Here is a 19,615-nt window from a genome sequence, read left to right on the forward strand (position 1 = left end):
TATCACTAAATAAATTTATTGCGTGGTTTTTCTATTTTGCATTTTTTATAAGCATGCAATAATTTTTTATTTCTCATAATGTAAATAATACAAAACGATATTTTTTATTTGTTACGCGATATCGTCGTTGATAATTATAAACCTATATCTATGAATCTAGAAAAGGATTCATAGAGACAAGCTTTGTTTTCCGGGTGGTCTCAAAAAAAGAGCAAGGACGAGGTTAAGAGATGAAATTTTTGCTGGCTGTCAGTGGCGGATTTAAGAAAAATGGTCCAGTGGACAAAATCTATCAAGGGGCCTGATATTTTTAGGTCTAAATTAATGCACTTGGTGCCTCTTTCTGATTTCATTTTTCGAGATACCAGTGGAACCAAGTGGAACGGCTCCTTTGAGTCAAAAAAATTAAGTAATAAAAATTTGAAAGAAATATGTTTGAAAGCCTTTAATATACTGGAATCTAATGAATCATAATTAATAATTATAATAACAACTTTCAATTAAAAATACTAAAAATGAAACAATTAAACCACACATCCAAAAAAATAAAGGCGAATAAATATTTTCAATAGTTAAAAAATTCTGTGTTGAAAATCCTTCCATATTACTTTTTGTAATATCAATTCCATGACTGTTCATAAATGCATCCTTGTGCCATTTATCAATTAGGCCGTAATCAAACATTTCTGAAAGACGATCATTAAACGAATATCTGTAAGGTGTTTGATATTGTAAATACCAAACATAAGTTCGAGGAATGAAGTTATTGTCATGGGTTACCCGTAAATTGTAATAACTGTTAAACAAAACATGCCGACATTCAAAAATTAAATCAAATAACAAAATAGTCTGTTCACCCATAACAACAATTTTACCATGTAATGTTGACTGTAACGCAATACAAGTATTTTGATAAAATTTCTTTTCCTTGGAAACTTCCGTACGTAGCAATGTTGCTTGCATTACAGATGTATCTTTTATAAATGCAAATGTGTAATTATTACGAATTAACTCATCAATATAATTCGGATCTGTTTGGAAACCGTTCAACATTATATTAAATAGCTCTGTTTTATACGCTGTATTTACAATTAAAATTAACGCAAACCAGAAAAATATAACAAAACGAACCAGACTTGTATGAAATTCATACACAATCCAAAAACTTTGACTTTGATCCAAAACTGTTTTCATCAGACTCATCCAAACATACCAAAACGTACAATTATTATTTCTACAAAATAATTTCTCAAATCCATAAATAATAAGAGCAATTAAAAGACCAGAAAAACCATATAAGAACCATAAATTATTGTTAAATGGTAATAATATTGTCCAAATTGAGCCAAAACGTAATTTTTTTGTTGTAGCAAAAATCGCTATATAATTTTCATTGGAAAATAATCCAACATAATCAACGTGCTGATTTAAACGTTCCGGTGTTAGTGAAATCGCACCAATTGCCATATCAATTTGGTCTCGACTCACTAAACTTAGTAATGATGGCCATCGATGATTTCGCGAAGATACATGAAATTCATCAATTAATTTAAATTTAAAATTTAAAATTTTACTTAATAAAAATAATGCACGGCCTTCAATACTGTGTTCGTTTTGACAAGTTTGATTTTGTTCACAATAAAAAAATGGTTTAACCGTGTTATAACCAATGTGTAATGTATGCCCATTGAAATTTCGAAACATATTTTCTTTAGGCAATGAGTCCAAATTCGTTATTTCTTGAAGCTGACCCGTTTGGTTTCCACAATAAAAACAAACGTAATATGCAGAATCGTTATATAAAACATAAACCATGGACGCTTTTTCAACACCACTTTGTGTCCAAATAGTTTTATTTAATATTTTTTGTTCGTATGTACTTCCCGTATACTTTTTTAAGATTTTAACACTATTTTCTATATTTTTAAGCAGAATTTTTTTATCAAATAATAAAAATATCACGATGTCTAAGTAACATGTATTTCTGCCTTGCCTGTCTTCTTTGAAATATCTTTGAAAGTGCCATTGATTTTGAAACACAACTACGTGGACATACTGTTGACGTGGGTGAGAAAAATGTACCTTTTTTCTAAGACTATTACCATGTATTATTTGTCCACTTGTAAATAATTTTGGATCCCAATGCTCGTCGATCGTAGATATAGTTTTATCGTCCATATGGAAATAGAACGTATATTCCGAATATTTTTGTAATAACGTTGGGAAATACTTTGTACTTTCAAAAGTAGTTTTTCTATATTTAACTTTACATTCAATACTTTTTAATAAGTAAATAATTATTATTAGCCATAACTCACGAAATATTTTCGCAAGCATTCCTGTTTTAGTTGTTCTAAAGCTTTTCACAAACTAAATAAATATTTTATTTGATTTTTTTTTTTTCATTCCATTAACATGCAATGATTTTTTTATTTTTCATGTTAATAATATAAAACACTTTTTTTTATTAATTATTTACGGCGTATTATTGAAATTAAAAGCTTTTAGACTTTTTAAAATTAATTAATATTTACGAGTATCTGCCAATAAGTTAGTTTGGAGTTTTACAATTGACATCTATGGGCTGTTTCAATGACTGTCATAATATAAATAATTTTCTAATTTGTATTTTATTTCACCTTTTTTCTCATTTGAAAGGTAATTTAACGGAGAGTGTTCTTGGCTATGTTTCAAGTGCGAACCTAGCTTTCCGTACTCGAAAAAACTAAAAAAAAATGGCGACGATTTCCATAATCGATTCAGTTTGGAAAAGGCATGATATATAAATAATTACTATAGAAATGAATGGTCAAATAAACCTGGTTCAATTCATTTCGAAAAGTGATATGGTAAAATAATTTGTAAATAAATAGGTAATTTAAATCAATAATTCAAAAGAACAAAGTCAACTCAAATATTTCAATTTCTTTTAAAATATTTCCAAAAATTTGTCCCAATAAATAATAGCTCTCTAAGTATACTTTTCATCTCATCTGATGTCCTTGGATCATCACTTTGATATTAATTTAAGAAGGAGTGTTATAAGTTTAAAGTGTTTATCTGTGCGTCTGTGTGTTTCTCAGTGGTATCGTAGCCCCTTAACGGTCGAACCGATTCGATTGAGAACATTTTATAGCAAAGTTTGCAAAAATCGGTTTACAAGGAATAAATCGTATTTGTCGGGAGTTTTTTAAATTTTATAAATTTCACTTGTTTTCATTTGTATTAACATGCAAGCTAGGGTAGATGTAATAATGTTTACATTTTTATTAACATTTGCTTTTTCATATTGAAAATGCACTTACGTCATATTATTTTGATAAAAAATATGATAAGTTAATTTTCAGTCATGAACTCAATAAATAAATCAATAATATCATTTCGGTTATAGTTTCATATCGATGGAAGAATACAAGTATTATGAATAATTTTTAGTCTTAACAGTGAAATATTTATAGTTTAAAAAGAGGGATTTTAAAGTTTTCACGTACACTACATTCTGGTAACATCGATGCCAGAGCTTCTGTGGGTATAGAAAATTTTACTCAAGATATAGAACATTTTCTACTACTTTTGACCAATCCATTTTGGGTGGTTTACTGGTTTTAAACTCATCTGACCGTTCCGTTTTATGCTTTATACGATTAAAGTAATTTTCGAACTCTTTTGAGTTTTTAGCTTACTTTTTTGGAAATTAAAGTAGGTGCATCAAATTTTACGTCAAATGAGTAAAAAATATTTTCAATAACGTCGCTTCTCCTTTGAAACAATTGTGATTATTTATTATTTGCCCATAAATTTTTTTATCAAATAATACAAATATCTCTATACCTAAGTAGTACGTCGAATTGTGTCCTCTGAAATATCTTTGAATATTCCATGGATCTTCAAACACAAATACGTGCATATACCTACTTTTGCTGAATTGAGTGAGCTAAATGAACTTTTTTCATTTATTTTTATTATTTATTATTTGTCCATGAATTTTTTTATCAAATAATAAAAATATTTTAATATCTAAGAAACACGTCGAATTGTGTTTTCTGATTATCTTTGGAAATTCCATGTCCATCTTCAAACACAACTACGTGTACATACTTTCGTTGAATTGAGTGAGCAAAATGAGCCTTTTTTCTTAAATTTTGTTTATTTATTATTTGTCCATGAATCTTTTGTCAAATAATAAAAATATCTTAATATCTAAGATGCACGTCGAATTGTACCTTCTGAAATATCTTTGGAAATTCCATGTATCTTCAAACACAACTACGTGTACATACTTTCGCTGAATTGAGTGAGCAAAATGTCCCCTGCATACTAATCGTGTAACAACGTCATCTACTGAAACCTATCTTAAAAGTTTCAGTGTCGGTAAAGCAGTTTGTTGTTACCAGTTTAAAAAAATAATAGTATGACTACTCGACAATAGATGGCAGTAAGAGTGTGATTTTCAGTTTGTTTCAGTTTTTCCTGAAAGCACGGATAAAACGATATTTTCTATAAATGAAACCAAGCGATTTTTCGCCCCAAAAAAAACCTGCATAATAATTTTCATGAAAATTGTTGGAGCCGTTTCCGAGATTGCTGATATATATATCTATAAGAATTGCTCGTTTAAATATAAAATATAAGATGAGTGACAAGGTTGTTTGGAGTTTGTACAAGAGGGATTCTTGGAGGAAGTTTTAAAACAACAAGTGTAGGATTGTAAGCATAAAATATTTTGTTTCATATATGTTGAAAAAAAATTTTTCCGATACATTTGCAATTTGAGTTCAAGACATTTTTTTAATAATTCACTTTTGTACCATTTTACTAATATATAATTAATTCTTTTCCCAGTAATATATAAATAATTTCATTTCCCATTGAAGGGTTGATTGATACCTGTCTAAATTGCGGAATATACTTAAATATAACGAATCGCAATTAATGATCATAGTAACAAGTTTCAAATAAAAGTACCAAAAACGAAATAATTAATCCACACATCCAAAAAAATAATGGCGAATAAATATCTTCAATCGTTAATTTATTTGTTGAAAATCCTTCCATATTACTTTTTGTAATATCAATTCCATTGCTGTTCATAAATGCATCCTTGTGCCATTTATCAATTAGGCCGTATTCAAACATCTCTGAAAGACGATCTTGAAACGAATATCTGTAAGGTGTTTGGTATTGTAAATACCAAACATACGTTTTAGTAGCGTAGCTAATATCTTTTGTTACCCGTAAAGCGTTAAATAAATCATGTCGGCATTCAAAAATGAAATCAAATAACAAAATAGTCTGTTCACCCATAACGGTAGTTTTATCATGTAATGTTGATTGTAAAGCAATACAAGTATTTTGATAAAATTGCAAACCAAAAAACAATTCCGGCACTCCAGAATCAAAATATGATTTACTCGAAAGAACATCTTGCAATATATCTGAATCTTTTATGCCTGCAAATGTGTAATCACTATCGTATAACTCATCAATATAATTCGGATCTCTTTGGAATCCATTTAACATTATATTGAATAATTGTGTTTTATACGCAGTATTTACAATTAAAATGAACGCAAACCAGAAAAATATAACAAAACGAACCAGATTTGTATGGAATTCATACTCAATCCAAAAACTTTCACCTTGATCCAAAACTGTTTTCATCAGACTCATCCAAACATACCAAAACGTACAATTATTATTTCTATAAAATATTTTCTCAAATCCATAAATAATAAGAGCAATTAAAAAAACAGAGAATGCAAATAAAAACCATAAATTATCGTTAAATGGTAACAATATTGTCCAAATTGAGCCAAAGCGTAATTTTTTTGTTGTAGCAAAAATCGCTATATAATTTTCAATGGAAAATGATCCAACATAATCAACGTGCTTATTTAAACGTTCCTGTGTTAATGAAAGAGCTCCGATTCCCATGTCAATTTTGTTTCGAGTCACATTATCAAATACTAAATCCCATCGACCAGTTTCATCCTTTACTTTGGATTGATAAACTAATTTAAATTTAAAATTTAAAATTCCACTTAATAAATATAATGCCCGGCCTTCAATACTGTGCTTGTTTTGACAAGTTTTATTTTGTTCACAATAAAAAAATGGTTTAACCGTGTTATAACCAATGTGTAATGTATGCCCATTGAAATTTTGAAATGTATTTTCTTTAGACAATGAGTCCAAATCCGTTATTTCTTGTAGCTGCCCTGTTTGGTTTCCACAATAGAAACAAACGTAATATGCAGCATTGTTATATAAAACATAAACCATGGACGCCTTTTCAACGCCACTTTGTGCCCAAAAAGTTTTGTTCAATATATTTCGTTCATATGTACTTCCAGAATAATTTTGTCGGATTTTATCGCTAATATCAATATTTTGATCCAAGATTTTTTTATCAAATAATAGAAATATCACGATGTCTAAGTAACATGTATTTTTGTCTTCTTCGTCCCTGTCTTCTTTGAAATAGTTTTGGAAATTCCATTGATTTTGAAACACAACTACGTGCACATATTTTTGTCGTGGCTGAGAAAATTTGATCATTTTACCTCTTAATGGACAACGTATTATTTGTCCACTTGTAAATAATTTTGGATCCCAATGATCGTCGATCGTAGATAAAGCTTCATCGTCCATATGGAAATAGAACGTATATTTCGAATATTTTTTTGATAACGGTTGGAAATAGTTTATACTTTCAAAAGTAGTATTTTTATATTTACTTTTTATATCAACTTTACATTCAGTATTATTTAATTCGATAATTATTATTAGCCATAACATACGATATATTTTCGCAAGCATTCCTTTTTTTAGTTGTTCTAAAGCTTTTCACAAACTAAATAAATATTTTTCGTCGATTTTTGTTTTCATTGCATTAACATGCAATGCAGTGGCGTAGCGTGCCTTGTCGGGGCCCCGTATAAAAATTTTTTTGGAGGCCCTTATATGAAGGTAAAGATTTTTCACAAAAGAAAAAAAATATTGTGAGAAGTAATATTTATTTATCACATAATTTACCCATTTTACAAATAAAAATCGAATTTTAAATATTCACTCTCCTTGCCTTTTTATCGGCAAACTGATTTATTAAATCATTTATGGCTGATGATGATTTTAGTTTTTCTAAAGTTTCTGCCTCTATGGACAATAGTGAGATGTCTGACAGCCGTTCTTGTCCCATCGAAGTTCTTAAGTAATTTTTTATTAGTTTTAATTTTGAAAAACTTGTTTCTGCCGTTGTGGTTGTAACTGGAAGGGTCAAGAATAAAAAGCATGCTGTGATTACCTCGGGAAAACTGGATGCAAGACTATTGAATTTTACTAGCAATAATTCAATGAGTTCTTTAATGGAATAAATTTTTTTAATTTCAGAATTTAAGCATGTTTTTAGAGCCTTTAAATTGGTCACAAAGATTAAGTGAGATCTCTTTACTGTATTTAGCAGACAGTTTTCCGGAAGCGTTTAATATCTCTTCGCTTGAAGAAGATAGGAGTTTCTCCGGTTGTAATATTTCGAATATACTACTCAGGTTGCAAAGGCTCTGAAATCTTTCTTTAGTTTGAGAAATTAATATATCTAAACAGCAATAGTATACATTGACTTTGAAATAGGATTCCGGGTCGGAAATTCTCTCATCTTGTGATAACTCATCAAAAAAACGCTTCGTTATCTTTCGCCTACTGTTTTTAAAAACAGTTGTTACCCCCCACTTTTTTGCTAAATCTTTGGATTCATTTAGCAAACTATTAAATATTAGATTATTAAATTATTATAATTAAATTAGATTATTAAATTATTATAGAATTTTGTCATTTGTAAAATAAAATAAATTAGAAAGTTTTTATTCTTTTTCCTTACACACTTTGGGGGCCCCCGTGGCCCGGGGGCCCCGTATAATTGATACGGCAAATACGGCGGTAGCTACGCCCCTGATGCAATGATTTTTTATTTTTCATGTGAATCATATCAAACACTTTTATTAATTATTTTCGATGTATTATTCAGATTAAAAAATTTGATAAGTTAAGTTTTGTTCGTAGACTATCCAGTAGTAAATAATTTTGGATTATAACGTGAAACAAAAATGTATTTTCCGGATATTCTTATTTACTAACTTTTTGATATGTATTGTATCAATTTTTGGATAATATTCTAATAAAATCTATTCTAGTAAAATTAGAATACACACGTGCTAAAATTGTTGAAAAGTTTTATCATTAACTAAATTAATTTTCGCGTGATTTTTCTATTTTTATTAACATGCAGTTTAGGGTAGACTAGGAGGTTGTCCTGGAGTGAGACACACTTAGACCATATTAACATGTAATAATGTCTACATTTTTATTAACATTTCCTTTTCCTGGTACAGTAAAAGATTATAAAAAGTGGCTAATTAAGGAAAATGAAATATCCCGCTCGCTATAGCCTGTAGGAATGTGTTTCTCCGGTTTCAAATGTCATTAATAAGCCATGTGTTAGACAGCTAGACCCGCAAATGTTTCTATTTGTAAATCAATAATTATCTGTTTCTTAGTGAAAGAGCATATACGAAGTTGATTTTAAATTTATATATAGGCAATTTGTATTACTTATATGTTATACACAACCCTAGTAGCTCAGTTGCCCAAAATGTTCTTCGGATCGTTCTGATCAAAAGCACTCACGGCCACAAAATTTTTGAATGGGTACATTTTAGGGGCAGTTTGAAAAAGTTTCACAGAAAGCCATTTTTCTATCATATACTATAACTATATCTGTTGGCCGTAGCTTAAAAACTACCTTTTAAAAACTTTTGTATACATTTTGCCGGCCGATTGAGTAAGTTTCATAGAAAGCATTTATCTATTTTATCGTGCGGGATCCTTTGCAGTTGTTTGTGTGTATAAAGTATGTGCATAGAGACAATGTCTTAGTATTGTTCACTGTTGTCACAAATAGTACACGAATATAAGAACAAGTATTTATGGAGTTGACTCTAATGAGTGAATTACCTTAGATTAGGAAGAGATATGCACTATCAATGTTGCATGGCTTTATCATAAATGTATCATTTATCACTTGACATCAAGGACAAACTATATATCTATTTCTTTTCTTACGTAAAAGGAAACTTTTACGTTACGTATTTTACACATTTATAGAAAAACCATTAAAAAGTTGATGACTATACTGAATATGCGGTTCGCATCACACACAGAGTATTTTCAATTGACGATGGAAACAGATTGGTGACAGATTTTACTCATACCTAAGAATTCAGTGCTGGATTTACACTAGGGTCAGTCGGGGCTAGTGCCCAGGGCGGCAAATTTTCTAGGGCGGCAAAATTTTGAAAGTGAGAAAACATTTTCTATACAATATATAATTAACTAATTCTTTTAAATAAAGATTTTATCTTTCAAGAAATATAATTTATGCATTATGAATCAAATTAAAATTTTGTATATTATAATATATTAAATTTAAGTGAAAACTATTAAAATAAAATTAATTTATTTCCATAAAGGATTGATTGATTGATGAGAGCTTTAGTTTGTGGAAATCCATATTAAAACTTGTAAATAATTAGAAACTAATTAATATTTATTTTGCAAAATCCACTTTAATTAAAAATAATTGTGACAATTGTTTCGATTTTTACATCATATTCATACAAATGTGTTTTTTTATTTCCATAAAGGTTTGAACAAATAAAATTTGATGCTTTTTTTTTCTGAAATTGATAAATTAATATAGTTTTTTTTGAAGAATTAAAAAAATTTTTTTTTCTCATATTTATTGAGAACTCTAGACATAATGCTATTGGAATGAATGGAAACAAATTAAAAAAAAAAATCTCCGTCCATGTAAGACCTGCAGGGTAGATATAGGGTTGAAATTATTTTTATCTGATTTTCAACTTTGATGATGAATTTTGTTATAACTTCATGAATGTAGACGAAAAATAAGAATAAAATTTTCCTTGGTTTTCGAAGTATCGAAAGCTGAATAATTAATCAAAATTTTCAATTTTCGATATTTCGAAAATTACGCCAGATATCGAAAAATTTATTCTTTCTTTTCGTCTTAAATCGTCAAGTTATAATATAATTTATCATCAAAATTGAAAATATATATTTTTTAAATTTGTAACCCTACTACCGTGCTTAAAATAAATTCTGAATACTCCGTTTTCATAATTTTTTGTAAATTTTTATTTAATAATTTTGTTTTGATTTGTTAAATAATAATTTAACTGTAATTTCTAATCAAAAGCGAATATTTCAGGTGTATCAGATCGTTTTAAGAACAAGCCCGAAACTTTTTTTATTTACTGTAGACCTCACATGTTGCCAAGAATTTATAAATTATAAATTTATTTCGTTATAAATTTTTATAAGCAATAATTCAATATAGTGAAATCTTCAAGTAACTTAAATAGAAAGTATATCAAATCAGGTTTCGAATAATGATTCCGAAGAAAAATCTTTTAGGGTACAAAAATAATTATTTCTTCCAATGAATTATATTTTACTAGAGTGATACCCACCCGCTTTGTTGGATTTAAAAGTAAAGATTGATAAGATTGCTCTCGCTTATCCCCTTTCTATAACACTCGAAATAATGGTAAGGATTGTTTTATACAGGTAAAATATATGTATGATTTTCTATTTTTTTAAATGTATAATAGTAATTATTCATTGAGTATATCAGAGAAGATGGCCGTGAAATATTTAATATTGACTATTTTTACAGAAATCTGTAATTTACGGTAATGTCAAATGACTACTTTTACAGAAATCTGTAATTTATGGTAATGTCAAATTAAATTAATTTAATATATTTTTATTTTTATTAATATCTCTTTATAAATTATAGCTATATCGCTGTACAGTTTAATTAAAAACCATTCATTAGTTTTATCGTGAAAGCGTAAACAAACAAACAAACAAACAGACATGCTTACTTTGAAAATGAAAAATAGTTTCAAGTCATTTGCATGAAAATTGACGGAGTTATAATGAAAACAAAGTTTTTCGTATCTTTCTTTTCATGTTTTATTCAGTACAAAAACTGATGAATTTACCACGGGGACTAAAATTAATTCTTGTCACTTTCCAATTAACTTTCTTTAGATACTAGCAGTATTCACAACAAAGTTTTAGAAGTTTCGGATATATATTTTTTGACATTCGCAATTTAAATACAAAATAATATCTTTATCGTTAATTAACTCGAAAAAAAATAATTAATTTTCTCACATTTATACATACAATATACGATGGTTAAAATTTATTATAGTTGACAAATGAATGTTGATTATAGAAAAACTTGTTTTTTGTGGCCATTATTGGTCAAATCTGTTGTGATAAATAATATCTGTTTTAATCAAGATTCATCTCTATATATTATAAATGCCAAAGTAAGCATGTTTGTTTGCTTTTTACGCTTTCACGCTAAAACTAGCGAATGGTTTTTAATGAAACTGTACAGCAATATAGCTCATACATCAGAATAACACATGAGATATAATTTATAAAGATATATTAATTAAAAAAAATTTAAAAATTAAATTATCATAAATTACAGATTTCTGTACAAGTAGTCATTTGACATTACCATAAATTACAGATTTCTGTAAAATTGTCAATATAAAATATTTCACGGCCATCTTTTCTGATATACTCAATGAATAATTACGACTATTGTACATTTAAAAAAATAGAAAACCATACAAATATTTTACCTGTGTAAAACAATCCTTACCATTATTTCGAGTGTTATAGAAATGGGATAAGCGAGAGCAATCTTTATCAATCTTTACTTCTAAACCCACCGAAGCGAGTGGGTATCACTCTAGTACTAAATAATTTTTTTTTTGTTTGATGCTAAATACATATACAACAAATAATATGACTTAATAAGGCAATTAGCTCGAATTAATAATATCAAAAGTGAATAAATAATTAATTTGATAAAAAAAAATTTATTGCTTTACTGAAAATGAATTGATAGATATTTTAAGGTGATTGTAAACCTACAGTATTGCAAAAAAGTTTTGATTTATTAATACATACAAATAAACCAAATGCATGTTTTGTAGTCAAGTAATGAGTTATTTTTGGTTTTACAACTATAAAAATCACTACATAGTATAAAACAAAGTCGCTTTTTCTGTTCCTATGTCCCTATGTCCCTTTGTACGCTTAAATCTTTGAAACTACGCAACGGATTTTGATGCGGTTTTTTTAATAGATAGAGTGATTCAAGAGGAAGGTTTTTATGTATAATACATCCATATTATAGTAGAGTAAGGGGTTAAAATAGGGGTTGAAAGGGATATGCTTCAAAAAATAAAAAAGTTGTGCATAGATTAAGCTCAAATATTGACACGATATACAACCAGCTTCAAAGATCTATTGTTTTTATCTAATTTTAACCTTTGGAGGGTAGGAAGGTGTAGCGAGAAAGTGGGAAGGAATTATCGAATATTTACAAATACATATACCTAAGTGAGGTATCAAATAAAAGAGCATGACGTGTACATTACAAAACTGTTATCCCAGGCAAGGAAATGTGGAGGGAGGGGTGCAAGTGGGGATGTTGCCCAGCAAAGCGGGTAGTTCACAGCTAGTATATAATATATTGTGTGCAAGTGATGCTTATAAATTTGATAATATAGATATCGCTATTCAATCATCAATACTCTAACTATAGTCGTCTCTGTTCATCAAATGATGGATCTTCGATGAACTCATAATTAAATTAAAATTTTGTTTTTTTATCATCGACAACCTTATAATTTTATGGTATTTTTATAAACTATACAAGATTGTCTAAATATTTTAGATAGTTTTTTATCACACTCTCTAGATTTTTTGATATAGAAATATCCAATTGAAAAGGATAACCAATATTCATTTTTTCAGCCAACTTTGAACGATAAAATAATAGTAAAAAGCCCGGTAACCTAAGAATTTTTTATGATTTTTGGAAACTTTGTTAATCAAAAAATGTATTTATAACGTTTTATTGAAATCGTTAGTATTATTCAATCCTTGCATATCTCCTTAAGGAAAGACATATCCCAGATTCAGCTGTCTTAAAAATCACTTTCGAAAACGTTGCCAGTTCTCATATATATATATATATATATATATATATATAATATATATATATATATATATATATATATATATATATATATATATATATATATATATATAATAGCTCGACCCGTGTGGAATTACGTTTCCATATTTCCGCTTCAAGTCCCGTAACCCGTGGCTACGCTGTACCCGTGGCTAAAAGTTAAAATTAATATTAGGAGAAAATTTCTAGAGTGTTAGGAGAGCATCTGTAAAAACTAACATTTTTTTTAAATTTATGATCTTTTTTCGTTCAAATTATTTTGTCCAGAGTGTTTTTTCCTAAGCGGTATATTTTTAGACTGTGATTATACTTTTTGTCTAACCTAAACATAATAAGCTTGAAAATGAGGGGTGGATTATGGAATTTGATAAAGAGATAAGGAAGATAAGGGTAAGACAGAAAAAGACTTGCTAGAGTAATATAAAATAAATTTTTATATTTCTATAAATTTTACAGATTGAATTTATTGGTACATAAATAACGTATACATACTTGTTGGTTGATAATATCATCTCATATATTTATTTATTATTCTGTAGATTTAGGTTAGGTTAGGTTATATTGGCTGTCCACGAAGGACACACTTAGGCAATAGAGTCCTTTGTGATACCATATATGTGTTTTACCACCTTTCCGCTGATAATTTCATTTATCAGATCCTCAATTTCAGAGGTTGAGTGCACCTTCTTCATGCATATACCATGCACTACACCAGCCCATCAAAACTATTAATCAAATTAATTTTGTTGCAACGGCGGGAATCGAACCCGCTACCCTAAGCATACCGCGGACGGAATTGGTTACGCTTTAACCAACTAACCTTTCAAAAGTGCTCAAAACTTTCCAGTAATTCACAAAATATTGAAAAATTTTATGTCTTGTCCAGTCAATACAAACCGAAAAATATCCACTTGATAAACTGTACGAAATCAGTAAAGGTTATGCTTAAAAGTCATCCATATCGAGGAGATCACTCTTGCCACACTGATCCACAGGAGAGAGAACGCCTTACGTATAAGGGGAGTTTGAAAGAAACTTTTAAGAACCTCTATATGGAGGTAGGGGGGGGGGCAAAAATCTCCAAAATCCTCCTTATGTAATCAACGAATCAACTCCATAATATAGAAATTTATAAGTATGATTTCAGCAACTTTGTGTATTGGTACCATTTAGGAAACTTGATATTGTAAAATATTGAATAAAATTGATCTTATCAAACAATAAAATGACTGTCAGTTTTCTAAAATAATGTAGAAATATATCGTATTTCTAACAGCTGAATAAAAATATTATAATTAAATTATCTGATTTGTTTGCCAAGTTTCAAAATTAAGGTAGTACCTACACGAAAGTGATATTTCAAGAATTTCTCAAAACTCAGAATATAAAATATTTAATTCATAATACACATGCTGTTAAAATTAGAAGATGATTTACCATGCCATACATGAGATATTAGCAATTAAAAGTGACGCAATTTGTACGTGTACATGGGAGAAGCGTATAAAAATACACAAATTTAAAAATATTATATTTATTTATCAATGAATGACGTTCACCATCTCTATGAAAAACTAATATAATGTAGAATACTATATTTAGAAAATATATTAAAAAAAATAAAAATTATTTACCATATAGTTTCGATAAAAAACTTAAATAAATAACTCGTTTTAGGGATGTTTTTTTGTGGAAAGGATATAGAAACTAATGGTAAAGGTATATATCATAGTGTGTGTGTGTATACGTATAGGAGATAAATTAGTGTGTAACTACAGTCTTGTGAAAATAATATATGGTATACGGGGTGTTCCAAACCACCCGTCCAGGCTGATTATTCTGAATAGTTTTCAAAAAAAATTGAAACGAAAAAACACGTATCAAATATTTTTTGAAACTCTATCTAACCATATCAAAAACACCCTCCACCCTCAACCCCTGTTAGGGGTAGGGGGTGTAACTTGAAAAAATCAAATGGAAACCCCTATTTTTTTCTGCAGATTTGGATTCTTCAGAAGAAAAGACAAACATTTTGTCTAAGAAATTTTTCCCGATTTTTGGTAGATCACGCTACAATCGACAAAAATCGTTCTATGCCAAATCTAAAAGAACGATTTTTGTCGATTGTAGCGCGATCTACCGAAAATCGGGAAAAATTTCTTAGACAAAATGTTTGTCTTTTCTTCTGAAGAATCCAAATCTGCAGAAAAAAATAGGGGTTTCCATTTGATTTTTTCAAGTTACACCCCCTACCCCTAACAGGGGTTGAGGGTGGAGGGTGTTTTTGGTATGGTTAGATAGAGTTTCAAAAAATATTTGATACGTGTTTTTTCGTTTCAATTTTTTTTAAAAACTATTCAGAATAATCAGCCTGGACGGGTGGTTTGGAACACCCAGTATGTATAATAGTCATAGCACAGTTAATGCACTGAATGATAGTATTAGTCCAAAACTTTTTGACTGGACTGTCGCGGAGGAACTACCTTAAAGAATCTTGTTTCTGAGGCACCTAATATATATAAATACATACTTATATATATTTAATATTTGTAATCAAAATGTGTAGATATATTATTGGAAATGTACCTAGAATTTATATATATTTTCCTTCAAAAAGGAAAATTGAAAAATAAAAAAAAATGTTTTTATTAACCTTTATGATTGTGTCTTAGAAAATCTTTAATATAATTCCTTAAATAAATCCTTATATCCACGTACATATTCTCTGCCCTGTCTCTCTCACACACACAAATTGTAAGTTAAAGTATAAATGGGTGCTTCATCCTATTTTGAGCTTAGCAATTATTAAAAAATAATTGACGGAGATAGATAACAGAAATTGTCTGTTTATTCGTCAGAACTAGAAACAGTCTAAACAACCTGGCGAGGCACAATAAAGTCAATATTACCTGGATCCTCGGACACTCTGGTTGGAACGGTAATGAGAGAGCAGACAAGCTGGTCAAACTGGGAACCACCATGGCTCCCACTCAAGAAAAGCTTGCAAGGATGCCATACCAAGAAGGTCTTAACAGATTCGGAGATAATCTGAAAAACCAACAATTAAAGGCATGGACCAGCTACGAGGGAGGGCGAATCGCCAAAAGCCTGTTGGGTGAAGGAAACTCGCTCGGTAACAGAGCCGAGGAGATCTTGAAACTAAACAGAGCTGATATAAGAGTCATCGTAGAGTTACTCACAGGGCATGATAACCTGAACAAGTTCCAACATCATATTGGAAAAAGACAATCCCCCGCGTGTGACAGATGCGGAGAAAACTCAGAAGAAACATCGATCCACTTTCTCTGTTACTGCCCAGCGCTCATACAGCAGCGAAGGAAATGGTTTGGTCCGGCCATAGTCGAACCAGAAGAAATTAGGAAACTCAGCGCTAGGCTGATCCTGGGTTTCAGTACATCAGTTGGTTATAATAGCCACTGGAAATCGTAGCAGGGATAGAGTACAAGGGTCTATTTGGCTAGGTGCTCTGAACCATTGCTTCGAGGCGCGATGCTCGAGCATGGCCCGCTAACCTCCATACCATACTATACCATTCGTCAGAAATTATTTACCGTGCAGCAGCCCCGTAGCAACCCAAAGACCAGAAAGGGGCTTTCCTCCCCCACGCGTTCGCTTTGCTCCACACACGTTTGAAGAGAGCCCACGGAATTTATATTTTTTATATTTTAGCGGTTTAAAAAAATCCCTTCGAATGTTATAGAAGGGTAATAAGAGAGATCAAGAGCGGGCGGGTATGAAGCTAGTGTTTGTATAAAAAAACATTTACGCATATACTATAAATCAAAATTTATATTATAATTACATTATCTGATGTATGACTGACTGATGAATGAAAATTATAATATTTAATATATAAAATGAAATTATAATTTAATTTTTTAATATAATTATATATTTCAATAATAATTTTTATATAATATAGGTCTGGAGCCAGATGTAGTATTTGACAGTTGTTGAAAAACGGATCGAAATTTGAGAGACAACAATTCTGTGTCTAACATTTTTTCTTCATAGTCAGAAATTCAGAGGGCCTCAAAATATTTTTTTGCGTGGTAGGGAACCATCTATAAACTACTTTTTGTATACAGGTGTATTTTACAGAATGGGCAAGGCACTCATATTAATAATTCAATGTAATATTTTTCCCGTGATCCAATTTAAGCTGAAACTTTGCAGGCAAACTCATGGCGACGGCTAAATTGATCTAATAAATTTTCGTTTAAAAACATTTATTATAATACGGGAGAATTTAGAAAAGGGGTATAATAAAAACTTGGTTTTTATGGGTTAGTTAATTAATGGATGGTCCCTAATCTAAAAAATTTGGGAAATATTGACGACACAATATTAATTTTTCCTGACATAGAACAAAGCAGTGTCTATCGTTCAACATCACAAAAAGTCGACCTACGGGCGTTTCATTCCTCTCATCGAGAAGTTTTCCGGTTATGGAAAACTTCGAAGAGGAAAAGACTTAAAAATATTCTTTCAATATTTTCTGTTGTTTTTATTCTGAAATGAGTTTAATACTAAGTTTGGTCGTATAATATAAATTTTTTGTTAAAGTAATAATTAATTAAACAAAAAATTATTTAAAATCTTAAAGAGTTTATTATTTTGCTGTAATACAATGATTGATATGTTGAGTTCCAGTGCCTCCCATTCTGCCTCATGTCTAATTTCGTATAAAAATATTTTATAATTATATTTGTTTTGTGCTGACATACTGACAGCACCAAAAAATAAAAATTTTATTGTAGTCCAGCCAAATAACCAATTGTTAGTTTATTTTCTATGGAAATTGTTTAAAGTTCATTGACTATTTATGACAAACGCAAATTCCGCCGATTACCATGTAGGATTAACGGGACACTTCTTCCAGAAAAGTAAAAACGAAAAATCACACAAATTACTGAAATAACATCAGAAAAGTCGTTTTAACCACATCGTAAAATAATTGGTATTGACCATAATTTTTCATACAGGTTGTGCCGTTTTAGTCTATACACCTACATACCTCGTTTTTTTTCGAAAAATGTTATCTTTCGGGGGAAATACGACTTAGAAAATAATGTCATTATTGTATTGAACCGAAAGAAAATACGCTTAAAGTTTATCGGTAATTGTAAGTTTATTCGATTAAATGAAATAATGACATATTTCTAGCTTTTTTACCACAATTAACTTTCTAATTTAAAGTGTTATTCTATCTTTTACCGTTTAGGATCTAAATTGGTTACTAAAGAAACCCGAAAAACTAGGTCCAATCTGATGTCAAAGCATGATGTCCCCCTACAAACTCTGCAACTTTTGTTTAAGTTATTTTTTTATTTTTTAACTATAGCCTACCCTGTATATTGATTCTAAATATTTTCGAAATACGTAATAAACTTTGATTGATGCTTCTGAGTATTCTAGAATATTTTTCATATTCTAGTGTAAACTATTATTTTTACATAAAAAATACCTATCTACCTACAACTGTGCAATAATATATCAAATTACAAGTAAAAAGCACTGGTGATTTAATTATGACTGCTTTTTTTTTTTAATAAACGACTCCACTGCATTTACGACAGTGAATCTAAAATAAAAATTAATTATTTTTATATATGTATAGTATAACATAAAAGCGACTAATTGTATTTTTAATAAAAGTAAATTTCGCAAAGAATTGTATTTATATGGAACTGTCATCAATTTAGTTTCGGAATTGACTGATTGATTGATTTTTGTTGAAGAATCCGAGCCATCTAATGGTTGGTAAATTGATAATATACAATACAAGTTTTAAATTCGCAACGTGATGTACCTTAAATCAAACAACATAATGCACAATTGATATATGGTATGGTATGGTATGTATTAAATTTTACAATAATATTCTTGATTTTATAGCTTGCCAAGTACGTTTTGGCGACGTATAGATGAGAAAAATAAGTCTTATTCACTAAGACGGTTGGAGTAATGGATGCTTGTATGCTTGGAATAGAAACGTCTAGATTGTTTCTATCACATACATTTTACGACCGGGTGAATAATTTTTTAGATATCACCTAAAATCCTGCACGAACAGCATGTATTTCGGTGCTATTCTGTAAAAACCTCGAAAAATATCCATTTTACCTACAAATGAGCTGAATTTTACAATTATTCAGTGCCTTTTATTCCCTGAATAGCTTCTTGACAAGAAAATTTGATTGAATTTTCGAATATATCGTTTCGGATTGTCAAAGTGTTAAAATCAAAATTACTACTATACATAAATATTTTTATCTAAATCGTGGGGGAAAAATTAGTCCGCGTTTAACTTTTTTTAAGAGAGGTAGAAGCTCTTAAACTTTCTACTTTCATATATATATACTGCATCGAACAAGTTATAACAGCAGGAATTTAACAAATGGTAGATAAAGTTAAAGTAATTATAATTTCTTAATGCACTTT

This window comes from Chrysoperla carnea, chromosome 4, assembly GCF_905475395.1.
Source record: "Chrysoperla carnea chromosome 4, inChrCarn1.1, whole genome shotgun sequence".
NCBI classification, from domain to species: Eukaryota; Metazoa; Arthropoda; class Insecta; order Neuroptera; family Chrysopidae; genus Chrysoperla; species Chrysoperla carnea.